At 43.5% G+C, this 19,531-nt stretch overlaps 1 long non-coding RNA gene across 1 annotated transcript; it reads right to left on the bottom strand.

Moving 5' to 3' along the window:
- Window positions 1-2,220: 2,220 nt before the first annotated feature.
- Window positions 2,221-18,362, bottom strand: LOC103648105 (uncharacterized). Its single transcript, XR_563251.1, has 4 exons — window positions 18,331-18,362; window positions 16,964-17,021; window positions 16,759-16,846; window positions 2,221-2,297 (listed from the first exon to the last, which is right to left on the bottom strand). It is a non-coding gene; the product is annotated as an uncharacterized lncRNA (long non-coding RNA).
- Window positions 18,363-19,531: the final 1,169 nt, after the last annotated feature.

The raw sequence follows: 19,531 nt of genomic DNA, 5'->3' as shown, positions 1-19,531 counted from the left end.
AAGAGGACTTCAGCAAGGGACCCTCTCTCCCAGATGCTATTTATCTTGGTAATGGACATCTTGGCCCTTCTCTTTAATAGGGCTTAGGAATCAGGTTTATTGCAACGCCTGTCGGACAGGGTTAAACTCCACCGGATCTCTATGTATGCTGATGATGTCATATTTATGAGTCCCTCGGCTGCAGACATCTCCATTACATTAAGTATTTTGGACTTGTTTCGGAAGGCTTCTGGGCTTCGTAACAATGAGCAGGAATGTAATGTTTTCCCATCCAGTGCTCTACGGATGATCTTATGCTGGTCCAAAATTTATTGCCTTTTGAGAAGTCTGATTTCCCTTGCAAATATCTTGGAATTCCTCTCTCCCTTCATAAGCTGACCAAGGAACAAATTCAATCTATCATAGACAGGGTGGCCGACCGTCTTCCGAGTTGGAAAGATGATCTTATGTCAAGAGCTGGTAGGAAAATTATGGTTCAGCATGTGCTCACTAGTATGATTGTCTATTTGGCTATGGCCATTGATTTTCCTCCTTAGGCTTTGGAGGCAGTTGATAAAATTAGAAAGGGTTTTCTATGGAAAGGTCGCACGGAGGTTAGGGGAGGACATTGTCTGGTTGTCTAGGGAAGGGTGTGCAGACCCCTCCATTTGGGAGGTTTGGGTATTTCTAGTTTGAAGGAATTATGCTGGGCCCTTCGTATGAGATGGTTGTGGCTTCATAAAACTAATCCAGTAAAACCTTGGGCAAACCTCCCTATTCAAGTTCCAAAAAAGGCAGGATCTTTCTTCTCCATTGTTTTGGTCTCAAAAGGGGGAAATGGAGCACACACTTTGTTTTGGACAGATAAATGGCTCTTGGGCCAGAATGTGTGTAGTCTGGCGCCTAGGTTATTCGCCATCATTCCTAAAAGGATTGCGAATAAAAGAACTGTTCTTGAGGCTCTTTCCAACAGAAAATGGATATCTGGTATAAAGGGTGCTATGTCTGTGGAAGTTATAGTGGAATATTTGAACCTTTGGGAGCTTCTATCAGAAATAGTGTTGCAGCCTGAAGTGGAAGATAAGCACGTATTTAGTATCGCGGCAGATGACAATTATTCGGCTAAGTCAACGTATGATGGTCTATTTGTTGGCTCAACGTCCTTTGGTCACTATCACCTGGTTTGGAAAACCTGGGCACCTCCAAAGTGTTTGATTTTCCTTTGGCTGGTGGCTAACAAGAGATGCTGGACTGCTGACAGGCTTGCAAAGAGAGGATTGGATCATCCAGCTAGGTGCCTTTTGTGACCAGGAAGCTGAAACTATTGACCATATCCTTGTCTCTTGTGTGTTCACAAGAGTGTTCTGGTTTAGTCACCTTAAACCGTTTGGGTTTCAAAGACTGGCTCCCTAGCCAGTGCATTCATCTTTCATGACTTGGTGGGAGCAAATCTCAGGGATGGCCACTGGTCTTCCTTGAAAAGGTCTCAACTCGCTTGCGGCCTTAGGAGCATGGACAATGTGGAAGCTTCGAAATAGTTGTGTTTTTTATGGTTGTACTCCTAGTTTAGATTTTTCCCTTAAGTTAGCTAGGGAGGAGAGGCAGTCTTGGGAAATGACCGGGGCTAAAGGTCTTTCATACCTTGCTGCCCTAATTCCTGAAGACTAGGGAGTTGCAGGGTGAGTTTGATGGATTTTTCAGTTTCCTGTGTCTTTGGCCTCCCTAAGGAGGCCTTGTAATCTGTCCAGGTCTCTTTGACCTGGGCTTATTTCTTCTTCTTAATATATTGAGGCGCAGTTCTCCTGCGCTTTCCAAAAAAACAAAAGCATATTACCAAAGGATCAAACATGTCTGTCAGGAAGAAAACCACTCAAGTTGATACAAAAAGGATGTAATTTACAGTGGAACATTGGCATTGATGGGGTAAATGAATAGGACAAAAAAATGACTTGGGAAAACTTTAAATAATGACCCCTTGGACTTATTACAAAATCCAGGTAAGATACCCTAAATTACTCTTGATCATAAATTGCATAATTCTACTACTCAAATCAAGATGCTAATTTTATGCTGCAGCTAAATACTAAGGGTTTGTTCGGTTAGGGGTGGATTGAGGGGGATTTGAGGGAATTAAATCTCTTGCTATTCAAAATTAAATAGGAGAGGATTTAATACCCCTCAATCCCTTCCAATCCTCATGCAACCGAACAAGGTCTAAAGGGGAAGGGAAGCAAAATATCACACACCGAGTAGGCCCTGGACCATAAAGATTCTTCAACGTCTAATCATCAATGGCACTGCCGAAGTCAATCAGACGCCTGTGTACAGGAAGTTGTGCTTTATCAATAGAAGAATGCAACACCCTTCTTAAATTCTAAGACAGGGAAAGTGACCATTGCAGTTTCAGAAAACGACATCTCAAGTTGGAATACAATCCACAAAAAAAAAACAAGCGCTGGAAGGCACGTTCAATCTAATTGCTCTAACCTCTATATGGTCTCATCATTTTGTAACCTAATGAAACTGAGACAAATAATATACAAAATATTACTTATAATTGAATGAATGATAAACAGATCCAGGAAATTAAAACAGAAAATCAAATAAAAAACTGTGACCCCGTCTTCATTATATGGTTGCATTTTGAGGATCTTAATTGTGTTAGACTGATTTTGGACTGCTTTGGTGCAGCCACTGGGTTGATAACGAATTTGCGTAAGAGTTTTGTCATTCCAATAAGGTGTGTTGGGCAAGTTGTTCAAGATGGCTGCAATCTTCTGCAATGCAGCTCTGGTTCTTTTCCTTGCAACTATCTGAGGCTGCTGCCGATCTCTGATAAGAAGCTAAGGAGTGATATTATGTTATGGGTGGAAAGGATAGCTGATCGGCTTCCTAATTGGAGAGCAATGGTGAAACATGTGCTTTCGGCCATTCAGGTTTATATTCTTATTGCTATAAATGTCCCCAAATGGGTGATCAAATCTATCGACAAAATCTAGAGGGGGTTTCTATGGAAAGGAAGGAAGAAAGTTAATGGCGGAAGCTGTCTTGTTTCATGGGAGATTATTACAAGACCTCTAAAATTGGGCGGGCTTGGAGTTTCTAATTTACAATTCAAAAGTTGGGCTTTGCTGGCTAAATGGTTATGGCTGGAGAAAACTGATCCGTTCAGGCCCTGGCATGGGATGAATCTTCCTGTAAAGCAGCAAGTCAGACAGTTCTTTGCATTATCTGTTTTATCTGTGGTAGGTAATGGGACCAATACTCTTTTTTGGTCAGATAAATTGATAAATTCCCATCATTGGTAATGGTGAAAATTTTAGGTGGCTAGAAGGGAAATGCATTGCTGAACTAGCACCCCATCTAATCACAACTATTGGCAAAAGAACCGTAAACAAGAGAACAGTTGCTGAGGCACAGAACAACAGGAGATGAATATCAGATATAAAAGGGGCCTTAACTGTCCAAGTCTTACAAGAGTATATTATGATATGGGACCAGGTGGAAGGAGTTATTTTATAGCCTGAAAACCCTCACACTTTTTTTTTCTCAAAACACGCAGAAGAGCTATGTATAATTTATATTAAGAAAGAGAAAGAGGTCTGAGAATAGACCGGGAACAAACGACTCCTTACGGAGGTCGAAAACACAAGTACAGAAACACACTCATCCCACATCTAAGGCACAACAAACAGGCCACCGCTAGTCTTAAGGCAAAATGCCCCTAAGACCTCTAGCCCCGGCCATACCCCATAGCGTTGCATCCTCTTGGATGTGCTGCAGGATATCTCTAGTGCTCGGGGATGCTCCATCGAAGACACAGGTGTTTCAATGCTTCCAAAGCCACCAAGCCGCAAGGATTACCAATGTGTTAAAACCTTTTTTCTTCTCTTTAGATACCTGGTGGCCTTCGGCATTTCTCCACCAATCTTGGAAAATCATGTCCTCAGGTCCAGGTGCCAGGTATTGCAGCCCCACTTTACACAACACCTGCCACCAAATGTTTCTAGAGAACACACAAGAGAGCAAAATATGTTGGACTGTTTCTTCGTGTTGATCGCAAAAGAGGCATTTGTCATGATGATCCGTACCTCACCGGGCCAATCTGTCAGTCGTAAAGCACCGGTTCAGTGATGCTAGCCAAATGAAGAATTTACATTTTGGAGGAGCCCAACTCTTCCAAATTCTTTTAGCCGGTTCAAAAGATGTTGTACCGGTCCAAAAGCTGTTATAAGCCATCTTAGAGGAATAGAGGCCAGAGGCGCAAGGCACCCAAAGGTGGACATCAAGAACTCCTGTCTGTAAATGAACATCTTGAATCAGATCCCAAACAAGAAGGAACTCCCTAATGACAACAGCAGTCAGACTCCCAGAGATATCGTGAACCTAGCTATTATCAGCAAGAGCCTCCTGCACCGTGCGGCCTGTCCTGACCCTCCTTGGAATACGACATATCAGGTAAGGGGCAAAAACTGCAATAGACTACCCTTGAATCCATCTATCCGTCCAAAAGAGGGTTATAGCACCATCCCACACAGAAGAGTGAACCAAGGCTTGGAAGAGAGCTTCAGCATTGGGATGTACTTTTATGTCGAACTCAGTCCATGGCCTCTCAACCTGTGTTTTTCTGAGCCAGAGCCATCTCACATTAAGAGGCAAACCAAGGATTTCCAGGTTGTGAATACCCAAGCCGCCAAACTTAAGTGGTCTACACACCCTTGTCCATCCAACAGCACAATGGCCTCCCTTGATATCTTTTCTGCCCTTCCAGAGGAAACCCCTGTGAATCTTGTCAATGGCTTTGATAACCCATTTAGGGCATAGAAGGACAAGACGATGATACATAGGAATGGCAGTGAGGATAGCCTTAACCAATGTTAAGTCTTCCAGCATTGGTGATCAGGGCAGATTTCCAACCTGGCAATTTGTCAGCCACCTTGTCAATAAGTTCTTGAAAAGCAATCTTTGGAAGCTTATTTACTGACAAAGGCAGTCCCAAATATCTACAGGGGAACTGATGCACATTACAAGGGAAAATCTCCTGGGACATGCCAACTTGCTGCTCATTACAATGTATGGGTGTGATGCTACATTTGTTGATATTTGTGACAAGACCTGTAGCTTCCCCAAAAATCCTTAATATTTCCTTCAACATATTGAGCTCATCTCTTTCAGGCTTTAAAACAGCACCACATCGTCTGCATATAAGGAAATGCGTTGGACCCTACCGCGCCTTAGAAGAGGTTGCAACAAACCCAGATCATGTGCCTTCAGAATCAGTGAGTTGAGGACATCCATAACAATGATAAAGAGCATAGGGGACAGGGGGTCCCCCTGCCTAAGACCTCTTCTATGATGAATAATATCCCCAGGCTCCCCATTAACCAAGACCTTAGTAGTGGATGAACTCAGGACCCTTGAGATTATTCCACACCACAGAGGACCAAAACCCAAATGTCTAAGAACCTCAAAAAGGAAGGTCCAAGAGACAGAGTCAAAAGCCTTTCCAATGTCCAACTTCAACAAGACTCTAGAAACTTTTTGCCCATAAATGGCTTTGGTTGTTTGTTGTACCATGACAAAATTATCATGTATACTTCTACCTTTCACAAACGCACTTTGATTCACAGAGACCAAGTCAGGGAGCTTGGGTGCAAGTCTATTAGCCAAAATCTTGGTAACAATTTTTGCAAAACTGTGAATTAGGCTTATTGGCCTCAAATCCTTCACCTCAATGGCCTCACTCTTCTTTGGCAACAAAGTAACATAGGCTGAGTTGAGCATATATAATCTAGAAGCATCCCCCTGCCAAACTTTCTTCAAGGCTGACATAAAATCCATTTTGATGATAGGACAAACCTTTTTGTAAAATCTACCTGTGTACCCATCTGGCCCCGGGGCCTTGTCAGAAGGGAGCGACCTGATGGTGTGCCAAACCTCCTCCTCAGTGACCATCTGCTCAAATTCAGGTGGAAACTAACACAATTAGGGGATTATAGAAGCAAGTCAGCCTATTTGGCCTTCTTCATGGGATCAATTAGTTATGCCCCATGGAAAAATGATTTGGAAAAGTAGGGCGCCCCTGCGCTGCAGATTCTTCATTTGGTTGGTGTTTAAAAAATGATGTTGGACTGCGGACAATCTGGCTAAAAGAGAGCTGCCCCATCCCAATGCATGTCCCCTTTGTGATCAAGAGGATGAGAATATTCAGCACCTGTTAGTGAGCTGTGTTTTCTCCAAGCAACTTTGGTTTTATATTTTCCAGGCTATAAAGATGCCAGAGCTGGCACCCATTATTGCTGAAACTTCCTTTCCTAAGTGGTGGAGGAAGGTGGTCAAGTTAGTACCAAAGAAAGGAGACATGGACTGAATTCCCTTATCATTTTAACAGCTTGGGAGATATGGAAGCACAGGAATTCTTGTGTCTTCGGGAATTCAGAGCCTAACAAACTCACTTTGATCACAAGGATTGTTTAGGAATGTCGGCTTTGGAGGTGGGCTGGGGCCTCCAAACTGCAAGACTTCCTGGTCTGGGCACGAGCTACGAATGTGTAGGTCTTGATGGCCTACCCCTCTGTGGTTTTTGTATTCAAATGGTCTAGGTGTCACCGTTGTTACAACCAAAGTTTTTAGTTGCCTAGTCCCTAGCTATAGGGGTAAAGGTCTTGTGGTTTTGGTTGTTTTCGGTCATTTGATGTATGTGGTACTTTCTCTCTTTCTTCTTAATGAAATGACACATAGATCTCCTGCGTTGTTCGAGAAAAAATTATTAAATGGAAGTGCCATCCAGGAAATTGCACCAGCTGTGGTCTGTATGGTTGGCCGAAGAGCCATTTCCACCAGAACTGTAGCTCAGGTGCTTGATAATTGGCAGTGGGTTAGTGATATTGTGAACCCTCTCTCTCCAATTGGGCTACATCAATATTTGAATTTATGGGATGCAATGAGGGGGTAACACTTTCACAGGATGCGGACATACATGTTTGGATGCACACTGCCTTCAGACAATTCTCGTCCAAGTCTTGTTATAAAGCCTTCTTAATGGATCAGTACGCATTGAGCCATGGAAAAGATTGTGGAAGACTTGGGCTCCCCCAAAATGCAAGTTTTTTCCTTTGGTTGACAATAAGGAATAAGTGTTGGACTGCTGATAGACTCCAAAGGAGAGGTTTGTAGTACCCGATGTGTTGTCCTCTTTGTGATCAAGAACAAGAAATGGCCCAACATCTCCTTTGCACTTGCAGTTTTGCTAGGCAGTTTTGGCATCATATTTTGTCGCTAATAGGGAAGGTTGATCTCACTCCTATGATTGATGAAAGCTCCTTTGTTGCATGTTTCAAGGGGCTTGGTGCATATGGCTTATTCGTAACAAGGCTATTTTTGATGCGGTGAATCCTTCCATTAGCTCTGTCAAGAGACTGTTTTTAGATGAGTTGATCTGTTGGGATAAGGCGGGTGCTGAGCATCGGGAGAGTTTGGGCTTATTGTTTCCTTAAATAGGGTCTAGTCGGCCTTCTCCTTTTCTTCTGGTTCTCCTCTTATGTTGTTGGAGAGGAGGCATGGGAGTTAGGATCTTGGTGCTTAGGTCCAGTTTTTGTTTTCTGCCCTCCGGGCTTTGTATTTCGGTCCATTTTGGACCTTTCCTCTCTTAATATAATGGTGCGCAGCTCTCCTGCGCTTTCGAGAAAAAAATTGATCTTATATTTAATGTAGAGGTCTAAATTTATCTAACACGAAGTTGCAAATTTCTCCAATAATTTGCTGTGGTAATTTGGAACAGCTCAATTGGCAATGCGAACTGATAGGGGAATGGCCTAAGGAGCTGAATAAAGGTGAGGCCGAGGCTGCTTTCATTGAGGTAGGGTTTGCACTACAGGAATCATGAACATTCTCGTCGGCCATTTTAATTCTCGTCGGCCTTTGCTCGGGCCGACGGGAATTAGATAACTCCCGTCGACTAAAAAGCAGCCGACGGGCCTAAAGTTAATTCCCGTCGGCCCTGATTCTAGCCGACGGGATTTGGATAACTCCCGTCGGCCCAGCCGCCAGCCGACGGCCTTTATTTTAACTCCCGTCGGCGCAGCCGCCAGTCGACGGGAATTAGTTAACTCCCGTCGGCCCTGACGCCAGCCGACGGGAATTAATACTTTATGGGCCGGCGGTTATCCCGCGCGGCTCATTTCCTCTATGCCTCTCGCTTTCCAAGCCACACCGCCATTGCCGCCGCCGGAGAAACGCCCGCCCCCGACGCCGCCCGCCGCCCACACCCGCCCCGGCCAGCCGCCCCGCGGCCTAGGAGCGCGCCCGTCGCCCGCCACCGCCCCGGGAGTGCCGCCCGCCACCGCCACCGCCCCAGACCGCCGTCCGCCGTGCCGCCCTTGCCCCCGTAGCGCCGCCCGCCATCCGCCCACGCCCCCGGAGCGCCGCCCGCTCCCAGAGCAACGACCGCCGCCCGCCCCCACCTCCGGAGCGCCGTCCACCGCGCCACCGGCCCCGGAGCGCCGTCCACCGCCCGTCCCCGTTGTGCCGCCCGCCCCGGAGCGTCGCCCGCCGCTCGACGCCGCCACGGAGCGCCGCCGCCGCCCGGGACCGTTAAGGTATATTATTTTTTGAATTATTTAATGTAAATGCGAGTGTTATTGCTAAATGTGTGTATAAATGTTTATTTTCGTCGGTTTTTTATGGCTGACGGGAGTTAACTTTCATGTGATTAGAGTTAGTTTAGGGTGTGATTAGAGTGTAATTAGAGTTAATTTAAACATGTGATTAGAGTGTGATTAGAGTTAGTTTAATATCATATGTGTGCCTTGATGTTAGGTATAAGTATTAATTCTATTATTATAATATATTTAACTTATGCTATTAATTTGTTGAGTTTGATGTTATTTATTGAATAGATTTAACTTATCATATTAGGTTGTATGAAGGTTTCGCTATTGATAAATTTAATGTTATTTTTGTATATATAACTATATATTTATGTATATATATAGTTATTTATGTATATATATATAGTTATTTATGTATATATATAGTTTTAGTACTTACCTATAGATGTATGTGTTACGTTTAGAAACGTGATATTGTCTCACACACTCTTTACTCGTACACACAGCCGCAATAATGGGTGATAGACGTGATTGGATGTATGAAGGTTTCAAGAAGGGTGGGTGTCACACAAGTGAATGGTTTGCTAAGACGCAGATGTTTCTGGACCATGCAGCTGCTTTGTCACAAATAGATAATATTAGGTGTCCATGCAATAAATGTAGAAATATGATGAGCCACACCAAGAGGCAGGTCACACTACACCTATGCTCGCATGGTTTCGTGCGAGGCTATAAGGTCTGGTATCTCCATGGTGAAGATGCTGAACGAGCAGCAGAAGTAGAAGTTGATGACAGTGAAGATGATGTTGATAGGATGGACCAGATGCTTGAGGATCTGCAGCCTGAACTGGCACCAGATCATCATGATTCACCTACACCAGAGGTTCAGAAGTTCTTCGACCTACTCAAAGCGTCAGAAGAGCCTCTTCACGGGCACACTGACGTGACCGTCCTCGAATTCGTGACCCGACTGATGTCAATCAAGTCCAAGTTTGCATTTTCAATTAATTGTTACAAGGAGCTTGTGGATTTGATTAGCGAGGTTCTTCCTACGGGTCACAAGATGCCTAAAGACATGTACCAGTCCAAAAAATTGCTTGAAGGTCTTGGTATGGAGTATGAGAAGATTGATGTTTGCCAAGACAATTGTATGCTTTTTTGGAAGGAACATGGCAGAGAATAAAAATGCTTAAAATGTGGGAAGTCGAGGTACGTGGAGCTTGTAAATGAAGATGGGGAGAACGTGGTGACAAAGGTTGCACATAAACAGCTTCGGTACATGCCTCTCACTCCTAGAGTGAAATGTTTGTTTCTCTCGAGGAAGACCGCTATGCACATGAGGTGGCATAAAGATTGTACGGACAGACAAGATGGGTTAATGGTGCACCCGTCAGATGGTGATGCATGGAAGGCTCTTGACAAATTTGATCTAGATTTTGCCAGCGATGCAAGAAACGTTCGTATCGGCTTGGCAACTGATGGTTTCACGTCGTTCAATATGACCGCTGCGTCGTATTCATGTTGGCCTGTCATTGCCATACCGTACAACCTTCCACCTGCTCTTTGCATGAAATATGAGTTTATGTTCCTATGTCTTGTTATACCTGGGCCTGAGCATCCTGGCGTACACCTCAATGTGATGCTTCAACCACTGATTGAAGAGTTAAAGAAGCTATGGCAAGGTGTGGAAGCCTATGACTGCTTCAAGAAACAGAAATTCAATCTTCGTGTTGCATATCTGTTCTCGGTTCATGATTTTATGGCGTATGTTATTTTCTCTGGATGGAGCGTGCATGGTAGATTGACGTGTCCTTATTGTGCTAAAGATACAGATTGTTTTCGTCTTAGTGCTGGTGGCAAGATATGTTACTTTGATTGCCATAGATGTTTTCTACCCTTCAATCACCCCTTCAGAAGGCAGAGAAAGGAATTTAGGAAGGGCACCATCGTCACAAAGGGACCGCCCAAGCGACGTAGTGGAATAGAAATTACAGAAGAGCATATGAAACTTGTCCTAGACGAGAGTGGGAAAAGGTATCAAGGTTTTGGTGAGGAGCATAACTGGACTCACATATGTGGCTTGTGGGAGCTTCCTTATGCTAAGTCATTGATTTTGATGCACAACATCGACGTCATGCATCAAGAGAGTAACTTTTGCCAAGACCTCATAAATACATGCATGGATTTCACTGATAAAACGAAAGACAATGACAAGGCACGCATGGACTTAGCAGTGATATGTGATCGTCCAACCCAAGTGCTTACAGAAAACGGAGGCAAACCAAAAGCTGACTATTTTCTGAAATCTAAGCAACGGAAAGAAGTGATGAAGTGGATGAAGGATATTAAATTTCTCGATGGTTATGTCGCTGGTTTTAGAAGATCTGTGAACTTGAAGACAATTAAGATGAATGGACTGAAGAGCCATGTCTTTCACATAATTATGGAGAGGCTCATGCCTGTAATGTTTCGTGGGTACATTTCTGAAGCTGTGTGGAAAACGTTAGCTGAAGTTAGCTATTTCTACAGACAGTTGTGTGCTAAAGAAATCAGAAGAGATGTGATGGAACAGCTGGAGAAAGAGGCACTGGTGCTTTTGTGCAAATTGGAAAAAATATTTCCACCGGGTTTCTTCAATCCTATGCAACATCTCTTTATACATCTTCCATATGAGGCTAAGGTCGGTGGTCCTGTTCAGTATAGGTGGATGTTTCATATAGAAAGAGAATTAAAGAAGCTTAGAGCAATGGTGGGAAATAAGGCAAGAGTTGAAGGATGTATTGCGGAACAATTTAAACTAAAGGAGGTAGCACACTTCACAAGTTGTTACTTTGCGGAAGAACATAATGTATTTGCTCGAAAGAAAAGGTACCATGATGATGAACGAGAGATGCTTCCGTGTAGTGATCTTTCGATTTTTCCGACAAACGGCAAAGCCGTTGGTCCACCTAAGGCATATCACCTCAGTATGGAAGAACGGAAGTATGCTTTACTGTACATGTTCACGAATATGCCTGAGGTGGAGAAATACTTTGTGTAAGACTTATTTTCTTAAACTGTTCATATGTGAATTAGTTTATGTTATCAAATATCTCATGTCATACAATAATATTTGACAGCGAGTTTGATGAACAAAACATGAGGTGTCTCGGTAGGCCAACAGCGAGAGACATAGACAAATTGCGACGCGATGGTATGCATGGGCGACCTAATTTCATTATGTGGCTTCGGGACCGTGTAAGTCTTAATTATGTGGATCCGAGAGCTAATTTCAGTTAACTAATATTACAGAATTTGCTAATGCTTTGTGGCATAATTGACAGTTTGGGGTGGAAATGAATTTGAATGATGACTTACGTCAGTTATCTATTGGAAGCATAACTGCCAAAAGCTATGGACGTTACGACGTCAATGGATATCGCTTTCGTTCAAGCATTTTCGAATCAAGTCATCCTATGGCCGCCACTCAAAATAGTGGAGTCGTTACTAGGGCAACCGACATGGAAGGACACGAAGCCTGCTATTACGGGAAAATCAAAAATATAATCGAGATTACATTTGCTGGAAATAAGCCTTTAGCGCTAGTTTTCTTTGAGTGTAAATGGTATGACCTGAAGTATTATAGGACCAAATTTGGGATGACACAGATCCAACCTGAAAAATTGCTTCAAGGACACGACACGTATATCCTTGCCCATCAAGCAGACCAAGTTTATTTCTCGACATATCCATGCAAAAAGTTGTCTAAATGGAGGGTTGTGTACAATGTAAATCCCCGTGAACGCCTATACACGCCTGGTGAGGATGAATATCAAATTGGTCACCTTGAGCAGGTTGATGAGGTGTTTCAAGAAGAAGAGTTGCCAACTAGTTTTCATATTGATCCTGCACCGACATTAGATTCACTAGTTGCAGACATTAACGACTTAACTTTTCCCGAGAGACGGAGAAGACAACCTATTAGGAGAAAAGTTACATGGCGACCTCTGCATAGAAGAGAACAAATAGATCCTGATTTTGATGATATTTAACAAGTAAAGTTGTTTTGTTATTTCATTTGTTTCTATTTTTTAAGTATTATGTCATTTTTGATGCACTAATGAATAATTTCTTATTTTTTATGCAGGATGCCGCCAAAATCAAAGAAGTCAGTGAAGGGGCTGTTCAAGGGCCTGGGCCTTTTTCAGGGCAGTTCTTCGAGCAGCAGCAGACGTTTAGAGCTGTTGAGCGCGGTACATGGAGATGAGGTAACATATTTTGTACAAATAAATTTGTTTACATATTTACAAATAAATCTTGAGTTGTATGTACCAGGATGAGCAGCACACTGAGGAGCAGCACATTGAGGAGGAGCAGCACAATGAGGAGGTGGAGCACAATGAGGAGGTGGAGCACAATGAGGAGGTGGAGCACGTGACATGGGACCAGGCCGCACAGCAACACCAGCCATGGGACCAGTGGGACCACCAGAGAGAGCATCAACAGGCGTGGGACCAGTGGGGCCAACAGGGCGAACCGGCTGACAACCCGATGGATGATGGCTCAGGAGGCTCTTCAGCGACACGAACAAGTCGTTCAAGAAAAAACCACTCAGTAAAGCCTCGTCACGCGATAGAGCGAGAGGCTGATAGAACTTTGATCATGCCACATGGAGATCGGTGAGTGTAATATATTAACTTATCTCATATAACTATTATGTCTATTGTTAATTTTTTTGTGTAATGCAGGAATTGGGAGGACCTGTCCTTTGATGGCAAGGGACACCACACTCAGGTTAACCTGACGTTGGGTTCTCTTTGCCGCCTTCACTACCCTGGTATAGTGAAGGTGTCAAACGGTGATACCGAGGATGAGGTGCTCGTAAGTACCTGGGACGAGTACAAGTTTAAAAAGGAACGAAACCACACCGACAGACAGGGACTTGTGCGTAATGACTTTTGGGTATGAATTCTTTATTCTTTTTGTTATGTTTCTTAATATTGTAAATCTATGACTTATACCATTGTATTTGTATTCTTTATGTTGTAGCTTCGATATCGGTTGCCTGACGGAGAGGATTACATGGGGCACGCTGAACGTGTCTTCCAAAACAATGCAAAGAAGCTGGTGAAGGATGCCATATACTATGCAAGAATTCAGGCTACAAACCTGTATTTTCAAAAGCATCCGGAAGAAGCAGGCCCCTTGAATAAAAAGGAAGGGTCCTCAAAGATATATTTGACTGAGGATCAATATCGTGAGGTTAGTATTCAATTTGTTTTAACCTTTATATTGATTGTTGTGATTGATATAATATGTAACATTGTGTGTGCAGGTGATGGTTCCATGGATGGCGCCCGTGCCTGATGCGTACTATTCTTGGTGTCGATATTGGGCTTCCGAAGGCTTCCAGAAAGCGTCAGCGCATCACAGACAATGTCGAGGAACCAATCCTAACCACAAGTTTGGCGGTGACGACATGATATGAAAAGCTAAAAGAATGGTAAGTTTGATCTAGCTATGTCGATCAGCAAATAGTACGATTTCTTATGAATGTTTTTTGTTTATACAGGAAGCTACGAGTGGCCAAAAGCCTAGTGACATTGAGGTCTACCAGGAGGGCCACAAAGGACCAGACCCAAACAACCCTGACCAGCTCTACAGCCAACCACGGATCGCTTGGTGAGTTTTGGCTCAAAAGTTCAAACATTCAAAGTATAGAAATTCCTGCATTTGTAAGGTTGTGAATGATGTATAGGCGGCATATGGGGAGGAGATGGTTCGTCGCCATGGCCCTGACTTCGACTGGCGCCATGAACCGGTGGATCCCTCGGTGGTGTACGCAAGTGGTGGTGGCAAAGCGCATGGACGGTAAGTTCTAACTTATGAAATTATATGGTTGACACTAAATTGATTATGCAGTAATCACATTTTTTGAATCACTTATAGATACACACTCTTCGACGGATTCATTGACTCGTCGTCGGTGAGATCTCAGAGGACGGGTTCATCTTCCCATAGCTCATGCTCTCGTCGACCGAACGAGCAGGAGTTGGAGATTATGAGGATGCGTGAAGAGATGAGACAACAACGCGAATTTATGGAGGCTTGCAATGCACATAACCAAGCGATGTATCAAGTGAGTACACATAATCCGAACTCTAAATTATTATATTTCAATACAACATCTTCAGTAGTAACACATATGTTTAACAGTTAATGCAGCAACAGGGCATGGCAACAAATTTTCCACCGCCACCACAATGGAGCCAATTTGCAAACACACCAGTTCCACCACCACAGTTCAACACCCCTCCGACACATATACCTGCACCTGGAGATAGGGTACGTTTGATAACTCTCGATTAATTTATACACTTGTATACTTTTTGATATTTGCATTTAACGTGTTGATATTTGCTAACTTGCATAGGTTACGCCTGAAGCGGGTGGTAGTGGGTCTGATCCAGCAGTAGGGACTGGATTTGTTGACTCGCTCTTCGCGTTCCCTCCTCCTGGTGGTGGTGGCGGCAGCGGTCAAAGCTCTAACCACCCAAGTGGTGGTTATCTCTAAACACTTGAACATGTTTCTTAACTTGTTGACTCTTGGTCGTACTTGAACATTTGTCGTACTTATATTTCAATACTATGTCGTACTCGTTGACTCGATGTCGTACTTGAACTTATATTTTAAATGTTGGTGGATGTTATGTTTGTAATGCGTGATTTAATTATGAATGCATGTGTTTGTAATGTGGCTGTTATCTATGATGTATGTTATGTGTGATATATGTTATGTGTGCAGAAATAGTGACCTAATTTAGTGCTCTTTTTGTAGCAGTATAGGGTAATTCTCGTCGGCCCAGTTAATTCCCGTCGGCTATGGTCGAACCGACGGGAATTAAGTAATAACTCCCGTCGGCCTGGGGAACCGACGAGAATTAATAAATAACGCCCGTCGGCCTGGAGAACCGACGGGAGTTAGCCTTAATTCCCATCGGTGAGTTAATGGCCGACGGGAATTAATTATTCCCGTCAGCCGCCGACAGGGATAACCTTATCCCCGACACATGACACCTGTCGGCTGAGAACCGACGGGGATAAGACCTAAACCGACAGGAATTACTTATTCCCGTCGGTTTAGTGCTTATTCCCGTCGGTTCCTGGCCGACGGGAATTAAGTGTTTTCTTGTAGTGTTGGCCCTATCTCCTGATCATTCGTAGATTATGATCATACCTGAACTTGGAATACTTCATGTTTCTTTAAGAATAGGTCCCACAAAAGGGCCACTAGCTGAGTTGGTTGTGGTCCAAATAGCACTTCTGAAGTCCTGAGTATCTCCTCCTTGTGAGAGCGAATTTCAGGATGAGGTTAAAAATTCCCTCGTCTCTCCTATGCCAAAGCATAGGTCTAGGGCGCGGTCCCATTACACTCGTTCTCACATGGACTACGGTGGCCTGTATGGGTGGGGTAGGTGTTCGGCGATTTCTCGACCTATGTGAGAATGTCCTCTTAATATAATACCCGAGGGCTGTCTTACCCCCGCGGGTCGAGTTTTTAAGAATAGGTCCCTTTCCATAAGGGTGGTTCGAGCAGGCTGGTCAAGGATAAGTGCGGGAAATGAATCAACTACTGCAGTTTCTGCTGCTGTTTCCTCATCTCACTGTGGCGCTTAGCCGCTTACACCATGGACAATTAGTGATTGATCACATAACTTGACACTTGAGAATACAATCTTTGCTTTCCTACTAAACTAGTAACCTTCCTAATTAATTGGTAGTTGGTAAGACACCAATTAAATAGGAAGGTGACAAATTATCTTTGGTAACAGATTATCCTAGGAAATAGGGCTCCTTATTTTAGATGGTAACCCCTGCCATAATCCTACTGCTACAGTACACACTTTTGTCCAGCATCCTTAAGGTTAGATGCAGAGCTAGACTGAAATACATATGGGTTCAGCTCTTATATGTATTTTGTTAACCTTACACACTCAGTGTTGGGTGTTTCACAAAATTTTTACATTTGGCTCAGCAGCTGCAAAAATGCCTCTGCAAATAAAGTCAGCTACCAAATAATAGATTACTAATATTTCAACAACTATCTACCAATAATCATTAAACTCCTATGTAAAAATTAAACACTGGTAAAATTGTAAAAACGACATGAGTATAAGAACTTGAATCCTACATGTTCAGCTTATTTTGCTTTGCTTCAGATGGAACCTCTCTTAGACACTTTCCAGTCTCGATGTCCTCAAAGCAAATGATCATGTTCTCTTCCATGGCGTAAAAATAAGCAATGTTAACATGACTAGTTAATAGAAATTGTCAATAGAAAAGGATTCAAGAAGTATAGAAAACAAGGAAAAAATAGGCAGTGACATCATTTCTACCAGGTTTGATATCCCGGTGGGTGATATTACGATCATGACAAGCCTTCAGTCCCATCAACTAAGGGAAAAAATAAAATAAGTTAATATACAAAACCACAAATAAGAAGCAATTTGCAGAACAAGTGTTGCTCTTTTTATTTGTTAGACTGTTGATGGTAGCTTACATCTAGAAGAAACTAAAATGCCTCCATAGCAATGTTTTAAAGTTGAGCGACTAGTCGACTAGTCGAGAAGTCGGTGCAGATGAGCTAGTCGGGATGGACGACTCGACTTTTATTCCTAGTCGCTCGACTCGTCGACTAGTCGACGACTAGTCATGACTAGTTGGTGCAGTTAAGTCAGTCGACTTATTTGGGCCAAGTAAAAAATTAGCCCAATAGCCCACAAAGTCTTTTCAGTTTATCTAAGCGCCGTCGCCCACCTGCTAGCCGGAGCGTCGCTGCCCACCGGCCAGTCGGAGTGCCGGCGCCCACTAGAGCCCCCACCCCCGCCATATAGCAGAGACACCCTCTCCCCCAAGCCACACAGCAGAGCCCCGTGGCCCCTGCACTCGCCGAGCAGTAGAGCGCCGCCACCCGCCAGCTCGCCGGATATGGCTGCCGCTGGTGATCCACCTCTTCCTATTGATGTTGAGGTATGTCCCCAATCCCCATCCTCCTTCCTCCCTCCCCTGCTCCTTCCCTTTCGTGTTTGATTGCTGCCTCTCCTGCGCTCTGTAGTCTGTACCCTCTGCTCTGCTCAATGAAACATGTTCATTCAAGCCATCTCTCACTCTTCCTCTCCCTGCCATCGTCTTTATTATACAGGCAGCAAGCCAAGGGAATCGAAGTGTTCCATATGATCCATCCAAGGACCCGTTGAGAAAGCCAGCTAAACCCAAGGATCGAGCATGGAAGTATGCATTTTGGTCAAAATTGGAGAAGAAGGATGTCAGGGCCTAAGGAGACCCATGGAGGGACTGCGGCAGCAGCAGCCATGGGCCCTCCAAGGGAGATTAGATAAGGATAGTTAGAGATAATATTAGTTGAGATTATTTAGGAGATTAGTTGAGATTATCTAGAAATGTTATCAGTTAGTTTGTTTAGAGTTTTTAGGAGAGTTTTAAGGAGATAAGGATCTCTAGCTAGATAGGGGCGGTCAGCCGGCCTATTTATGTAATCAATGGATGAGAAATAAAATGGGCAAACATTAGAAGGGAGAAACTCTCCTCTTGTTCGTCCGTGGGTAGAGGCCTCCGGCCGACGTTCCTGCCCATCGATACTCCTCTCCAATCCCTCACCGATCTAGCGACCATAACAAATGATCTCCTCCAATGTACTTTATGCAACTAGCAAGTGTTTGTTGGAGTAAGGAGAATGAAGTGGCACCTTTGTGGAGGTTATCCTGATGTAGGGAAATGTCCAAAAGCGATTGCAGAAATTAGGCAAGAGATGAGTGAGTATTTGAAGTCTAATTCAAGGAAATTTAAATGTGAACTTGATCTTGATGGTGAGAATGAGAACTCAGCATATGAGACTCAGGTAGATCAGCCCGATATCACTGAGGGAGCAGTGATGTCCATTCTCAAGGAATGAGGCTAACATACAGCCGCCCGTGAAGTGTAACACCATAAAAATCATTAAATAAAAATAATACATTTAGTTATTAATGGTATTTACGGTAATAAATTTTCTTTTAAATGTTTTTTATTTATTTATATTCGGAATGATTTTTGATTGCTCATAAGTGATTTTAAATATTTAATAGCATTTCTTCTTGAATAAAAATCCAAATAAATAATATAATAATTATTAGTCCAAAAATAAATATTTTATTTATAAATAATTTTGGTATAATTATTATAAATTTTAGGGTTATTTAAAAATATATTTTGAATTTAGAAAAAGAAATTAAAAAAGCAAAAAAAACTAACTAAACCCTAATCCTAACCCTCAAGCCCACTAGGGGCCCAACAAGCAAGCTTCGCGCGCCCTGCTCCCTCCCCTAGCCGTCGCCGCCCCCTGATTACCCCCTCTCTCTAACTCGCGTGTGGGCCCCACCCGCGCCCTCCTCTCATCTCCTCTCTCCCTCCCTATAAAATCCGGGACTCCCTTCCTCTCTTCCACCCTGAGCTTCTCTCTCCCTACTGAGAGCACCTAGAGGAGGGGTGAATAGGTGATCCTGTAAAACTTAAAACTTAAAACCACAAACTTGATTAAGAGTTAGAACAATGAAATCAAATGAGTAGAGATGAGAGCTCTTGTGAAGCACAATAGACACAATAAGGACAAGCACAAGAGACACGAGGATTTATCCCGTGGTTCGGCCAAGTACAAAACTTGCCTACTCCACGTTGTGGCGTCCCAACGGACGAGAGTTGCACTCAACTCCTCTCAAGTGATCCAATGATCAACTTGAATACCACGGTGTTCTTCTTTACTTTACTCTTTCCCGTTTGCAAGGAATCTCCACAACTTGGAGTCTCTCGCCCTTACAATAAGAATCTCAATGAAGCACTAGAGTAAGGGAGGGAAGCAACACACTCAAATCCACAGCAAATACGCACACACAAGACAAAGACTTGAGCTC

This window comes from Zea mays, chromosome 2, assembly GCF_902167145.1.
Source record: "Zea mays cultivar B73 chromosome 2, Zm-B73-REFERENCE-NAM-5.0, whole genome shotgun sequence".
Taxonomy (NCBI): domain Eukaryota; kingdom Viridiplantae; phylum Streptophyta; class Magnoliopsida; order Poales; family Poaceae; genus Zea; species Zea mays.
This window is presented reverse-complemented; position numbering and strand designations above follow the sequence as displayed.